General features: G+C 49.6%; 1 pseudogene; it reads right to left on the reverse strand.

Moving 5' to 3' along the window:
* Nucleotides 1-378: 378 nt before the first annotated feature.
* On the reverse strand, nucleotides 379-6,689 carry LOC118586238 (annotated as a pseudogene).
* Nucleotides 6,690-7,084: the final 395 nt, after the last annotated feature.

Below are 7,084 nucleotides of genomic sequence, written 5' to 3' on the forward strand. Positions count from 1 at the left end.
CAATGCAGTCTGTGGAGCCACAGGCTGTAAGACAAGATGCAGAGTGAGTGGAGTCCAGACAAGGCTGATCTCAGACAACCGAGGGGAGTATGGCATCAATTAAGCTACTCAAAGCAAAGCCCGGGACTGTCTGGTTGGAAACTGTGGAGAAACAAGGAAGAGAAGGAAAGAACCAAAAAAGTCATGAGCTGAACATGTAGAGTCACTATGACTAAGGGGTGGAGGGGACACAGTGGCCCTGGTGGAGGAGAAGGAAACGGAAGAGGCCGAAAGGAAGGGAAGATTGAAGCTGAGTGGATAGCAGGAGCCAAGGATGGTTCAAAGTCCAGAGCACTGGTGCATGACAGGTCTCCCTACCAGTACCAGCAGTGCGGGGTCCTACTTGTTACCCCATGTGGCCTGTTTTAAGTACACAGGCCTTGGGAGAAAGCGGCTGCTCTTCATATAGGCAGAGATCTTCTTCAGGCCCTGTGAGCAGGAAGGAGAAAGCAGGATGTCAGGTGAGCAAACTCACTCTAGGAACATCCAAGAGACTTTCAAAGCCAGATCTAGAAAATCCACCCAACCACCCTGCAAAACCAGTCAAGTCCCACCATCACCATTCAGCAGGGATGCTGAGGTACCCAGAGGTTAAGAAACTTCCTCTTTCTCCCATGGCTGGGAGGCTCAGCCCAGCTCTGTGGCTGCCATCTGCTCTCTGTGCACTCCCCTCCTGCCTCCAATAGGGGGCACTGTCACTCCTGGCTGTCCTCACATACCCATGATGAGGAGAAGCAAGGAGCCAGAAAGCCAACAGGGCTGAGAACTGGCATGTGTGCTCAGAAGAGAGCCCAGGTCCTGCCCAGAGATTCAGCAAACCCTGAGTGTGAGTGGAGAGGGTGAGAGGGATGCAAAGCAGGAAGTGGCCAGCTCCAGCAGTTCCCCTGAAGCTGAGGCTTCTCCACCTGAGCCCTGAGCACTCTCCCTGAGCCCCAACCAACCTCATCTCTAGCTCTGATGCAGTGGAGTGTGCTCCAGGACCCCTCAGAAAAAGTGCACAGATGATTTCTAAAGACCAACAGAGAGCCAGAGCTACCCCAACAAGCCACACCCATCTGTGCTCAGAACAAGGGCTTCTGCACTCTACAAACACCCCATTCCTCAGCCAGGACACCTCTTGCACACCCCCAAGGCCACTCCAGGTGGACCAGAACCAGAGCTGGTGAGAGCTAACTGAAAAACAAATGCATCCCTTCATGGAGAGTGGAGAAGGAGAACCACTTCCAGGCTGAGGTCTGCTGCTGTGCTAACAGCTCCAATACACAGATGTGAAAAAGTAGGTCTTGTTCATGTCAAAGCAGAGAGTTCAGCATGGCTGTGAGTAACTGTGAGATGAGGGCCACCATTAATACCACATGCATCTCTGCCCTGCCTACTGCACTCAGTCCCAGGATGGAGGGACATTACCACATGTCCTGCTGGGGCCGACCTGTGCCACACAACAGAGGAAAATTCCAAAGAGTCTGAATAAAAATAAAAGCATGACCTCATCTCATAGAGGACCATGAGATATGAAAGAAGAGAAGAGGAATGAGCACACTCAATAGGCTGGAGAGATGGCTCCGAGGTTAAGAGCACTGGCTGGTCTTCCAGAGGACCCAAGTTCAATCCCAGCAACTACATGGTGGCTCTCAACCATCTGTAATGAGATCTGGTGCCCTCTTCTAGCCTGAAGGCATATATGCAGGCAGAGTACTGTGTGCTTAATAAATAAATCTTTAATTTAAAAAAAAAAAAAAGAGCCCGACCACCAACAGAACTAGAGATAAAATCTTCCACAGGAACAGCCAGGATCACAATGCTTCCCTAGTCAGGCACATGACTAATTACACCATTCTGCAGATCAGGCAGGACCTTTGAGGATGTCTTGGTGCTGCACATCAGTCTGCCTTGGTCTCAGCCTAATGGCTGCAGGAACAAACACATTTTTCACATGTTCTGCATACCACAGGTGCTGGGCAGGAACCCAGGATATACAAAGGCCTGACTTTCCTTTTTGCACAAATCAGAGACATTCACTGAATGCTGCCTTTAGAAGGCAAAGGCATTCAGAAGCCCACAACAGTCTCTGCTGGCACTAGGACCTTGAGCAAGCAGCTTGCTCTCCACAGTCTCAGATTCCTTATCAGTCCAGTGGGACATCTAATTCTATCCAGGTTGCCAGCTGTTGCAATGATAAATTGACTGCACAGATCTAAGCGGCTGATCACAAGTCCTGGCAGAAAGCCAGTGCTCAGTAGATCCTTGTTATTCTTCTTTTAACCCTCAGGACTAGGGAAGCGTCCTGGAAATGGGGAAGGGAAGGACAGCCAAGAGGAAGGAGGATCAGGGCATCACCTCAAAGTGGGCCAAGAAGTCCTTCAGGTTTGGGAAGGCATCCAGGCACTTGGGCTCAAATAAACGATGCTGGTCAAGGACATCATAGACAAGGAAATCCACATAGGTGATCTGCAGGAAGCAGGGTCAGTGATATGGGATCTGGTAATCTGGAAGAATGGTAGTTCTTCCTCCTCACCAGTTACCTTCTTTACCTTGTCCCCTGCAAACCATGGCCGCTTCCCCAGGAACTCAGAGTAGAGCTTCAGCTGATCTGGGAGGCCCTCTAAGTGCTCTGGCTTCCATTTCTCCTGAGGTAGAAAACAGTTGTCACAACCCTTAGACCCCAGAGCCCTGGAGAAAGGCTGACCTCATAGGGCTGTGCAGAAGGGAAGCCTCCTTTCTAGTCCTGGGCTTGTGCAGGCTTTTCTGTAATGCATCACGGTTTAGGTAATCAGACTCCTGCTTAGTCACAGAGTTACCCAGATCTTAAGTTAGAAATGCCACACAAATGCCTAAGTTAGATGGGAATGCCACATTGTCTCTGAATCTGTCACCACTGGCATCCAAACCAGGCATGGTGTATTACACCCAGGACTTTAGGGTAGCTGACAGGTGCTGCACCTGGAACCAGAGAAGGGGTACCAGAGAAGCACAGTAGTTAACTGTCTCAAGAGAAGAGACCAGATTATTTCCAAGGGATGACACAAGAACAGAGTCAATATTTGAGCAGCGTGAGCAAAGCTGAGCCATGTTTGATGCTGAAAGGGACAAAGGTCCTCAGGCTGACCATGAGCTGCCTATTAGAGAGAGAGGCCCTGAGTATTGCTTCTACCAGGGACTCAGCTCTGGAAAAACTGTTGGATAGATTTCTGAATATATTAGACATTTTCTTTTGGTTTGAATCTGTTCACTCAAGGAGCAGGCAGATGGTGTGTGACCAACTAGGCAAGATGAACAGTGGTCAAGTTCAAAGTTGGAGAGAATTCTGAATACAAGAATATATAGGAACTAAATGCCCAAACATGGCTGTCACAGTAATACTAAATACTTCTAGGCATTGATACACAGTGTCTATTAATAAGATGTGGGGGTTAAGGAGGTGAGTGTGTTGGCTGGATAGGAAACCTTGGAGAATCATAATGGGTGGGTTCAAATACCAAATTGAACAAGTGTAGATGTGAACACAAGCCTTTAACTCCTCCTTCAAACCCCTGTGTGCCCCAGTAAGGACTCACAAAGTCAGGGCTGTAGCATACCACACTCATCTGCATTCAGGTGTTCATAACCTGGTTCTCCAAAATGTCCACACAAACCCTCTCCTCTTGTCTCCCGACCTGACGTACACTCAGCACAGACTCACTCTCAGCATCCCACCCAAGAGGATGGCTTCTGTCCCCCACCTTCAGCCAGCCTCACACAGGTTGTGCTTGTGGCCAAGGTAGAGTGTTGCTCTGGGTCATCTTGTATGATCCATCAAATAAGTAGAGCAGCTGGAAAGACAATCAGGGACAGTTCAATAGGATATAAGGTCCCAACATTCTTCCCTGGGTAAAGACAGACACAGGACCTGGCACTCAGTGTGCCTGCCATTAGAAGCCCTCTATGAACACGCTACCCACTGAATGGAATTGCTAGGACACAGCCCATCACAGAAACACTGTGCAGCCACCAGGAATGGGAGGAGGTGAGCAGAAGCTCTGATCCCAACCCACCTCAGCCAGACAAGGAGATGAGGTGAGGACACCATGCCTTCCCCAAACCTCCCCTTCCCTGCACCTACATTGGGAAAGTCCAGGCCCAGCTTGAATTTGTCACTCAGCCATTGGCTTCTGTCATTAGGAGCTATAGTAGACAAAATAATGTAAAAATATCTCTCCCTGTACATTCTTCCCTTTCCCTGAGATCCTCCCAAGATGTCAGGGGAAGCCCCCCTTGTTAGAATTCTGCTCTCACTCCAGCTGCATGACCACACATGTGCAGTTCAGGAGTTAAGCAAAGGGTCTTGTGTCTTGCATCTTTTTTGGGGGGTGGGAGGAGTGGGGGAGTTTTGAGACAGGGTTTCTCTGTGTAGTTTTGGTGCCTGTCCTGGATCTCACTCTATAGCCCAGGCTGGCCTCGAATTCATAGAGATCCACCTGCCTCTGCTTCCCGAGTGCTGGGATTAAAGGCATGTGCCACCACCACCGGGCCTACATCTTGCATCTTATGTCATCAGTGTGCACTGGTGACTACTTGTGGGGGGGGTGGCATGGTCACACAGTCAGCCCATGTGTGGTGTAGCTCCATAAGCCTGCCTGCACATGTTCACCAGGAACCCTTAAAAAGCCAGAGGCAGGCACCACCCTCTCTCTGTTCTGTTCTGTCTCCCCCAGGCCTGGTTCTTCTCCTGCCATCCCTCTCCCTCCTAATAAAGCTCTCTGCTACTAGGCCATTGTGGCTGTGCCTCAGGACCTTTCCGCATGGTCACCAGTGCCATTTATCATTTATCTCACCCCTAAGGTAGGGAATCTGTAAACTGACCTATTCGTTCTCATATTCCAAGGTTGCACAAGTGAATATTCCTTCGAAACCTGTAGGCCCCACATGACTAAGCTTTACAAAAGGTATGGGCAAGCACTAGGCAAACCCCACACAATTAGAGGTTGAGAGGGAGCCAGTGCTCCACGCCCATGTATTGAAAAACAAAGCTGCACCCGCAGGAGATTTCTGGAAGGGGCAAACTCCGGGTTCATCTGGAGGAAAGCCACGGAGCTGAGAAACAGGAAATCAGGCAGAAGCCAGTGGGCACCAATGGGCAGAGTTGGGGAAGAGTCTGACCAGAAGAATGTCATTGCCATCCCCCATGGTGTATCTCTTCTCTTCATAGTTTGTCTCTGTGTATTCCAGGAGCAGGCGGATGGCGTGACCCAGCTGTGAGAAATGATCGTAACAAGTCACAATCAGTGAGATCCTAAATCGACCTCACCTCCTCTAGGAAAGCCTCCCTCTATATTCCTAACAATAGAACAGGGGCAAGTACAGGACTCCTGGCAGGAAACAGGAAGGAGACTCTAGAAAGTGCTGAAGAGTTTCTTCCTCCTGGAACCAGGCCTAACACTTCACTGGGTCCCACCCAACCCAGGACCCTTCCCACTTAGCAGCCTAACCTTTTAACTCACCCCATGGACATCCCAGTAGCCCAGAGTCACAGGTGTGTTTTCTGTACTAGCCTTGGAGACTGAGCAGACAGGCTTTAGTCAGGATGGACTTCACTTTCAGTGCACAGTGGGGCAGTGTCTGCTTGCATGAGGTCCCTCAGTCCTCCCTCCCCGCTCCCAGATGGGCCAAACTCAAGGCCTGAAGCCCAATAAGTGTAGTGAAATTCAGTCCAAACTCTACAATCTCCAGGGCCAGGTCTGAGTATTCAGATACCAGAGGCAGTGATTGGCAGGCCTGCTGTGGTGGCTCCCTGCCCACAACCCTTCCCCCTGCTGGGTCCTCAGGAAGTTGGCAGTGCCCTGGAGGCTGGCCAGATCAACAGAGAACAAGGCGGCTCTCCCTCCTTTCACTGCAGGGCTCAATTTTCACACTTAGACTGTGGGAATCTGTCATCCCAGGAGGCTTACCCCTCAATATAAGGACCAAAAAGTCATGCCCCCAACCTGAGAGTTTAATCCAGCACGTATCACTGTTCCCAAGACTCCTCTAGTCTGAAACTATCAAAACTTCATTGTCCCACAGCCTAGAGTTACATGAATAAGAAGTGACGTGACAAACAGCACAGCTGGAGTCTCGGTGTTTCCTTTAGGGGGTTTGGTTGGAGGTGAAGGCTTTTGATCATCAAGCTAATGAGCATCTAAATGAATCAGTACATTGGCCATATTTGTGATCTCAGTCCAAGAACCAGACACAGAGGGCAGGGGGACTCAGTTTCCCACCACCACTGACAGCAGTCTGCTGACAGAACCTCACACTCACCAACACGGTGGGAGGAAACACAGAGCTCACAGCTGGAGTTTGCTGGGGTGGTTGAGCATGTGCTCCAAAGACCCAGACACCTCTCCTTTTTCCAAGGGATTACAGAGTCCTGATCAGAGGAGAGCTGCAGTATCTGCACAGGATCTAGGGAGCTCGAGGCCAGACTCCCAGCTGTCCAGCTCCCCGACATCAGCTCAGGCTCCTGTGCTTGGGAAGGAGAGGGTGGTTCAAATGCCCTTCAAGTCACTGTGGGACCTGAAACTTGAAGTTAAAACTCAAATACAATAGCCTACCGATGTTACTCGAGAGCTAAAGTTCCCTTGTTCAGGTTTTTAGTATTTGTCTTAGTGACCATGGTAACTTACTGTGACCATGGTAACTCTTATAAAAGAAAATTATAATTTAATTTGGGCTTGCTTACAGTCTCAAAGGTTTAGACTATTATCCTAGTAGGAGAAAGCATGGTGGTGTGCAGGCAGACATGGTAGCTGAGAGTTTTACATCCAGATCCAGAGAAAGCCTCTGGACCTGGTTGGAATCCTGAAACCCCAAAGCTCATACCCAGTGAGAGACACACTTCCTCCAACAAAGTCTCACCTACCCTGACAAGGCCACACCTCCTAATCCTTTCAAACAGTGCCACTTCCTGGTGACCAACCATTCAAATCTATGTGCCTATGGGGGCCATTTTTATTCAAACTGCCACAGTATCACTGATAAATGAGTTTAAAAACAAACTCTGGAGAATGGAGAAATGGCTGTTGGTAAA

The sequence above is a fragment of the Onychomys torridus genome, chromosome 6, assembly GCF_903995425.1.
Source record: "Onychomys torridus chromosome 6, mOncTor1.1, whole genome shotgun sequence".
Classification (NCBI taxonomy): Eukaryota; Metazoa; Chordata; class Mammalia; order Rodentia; family Cricetidae; genus Onychomys; species Onychomys torridus.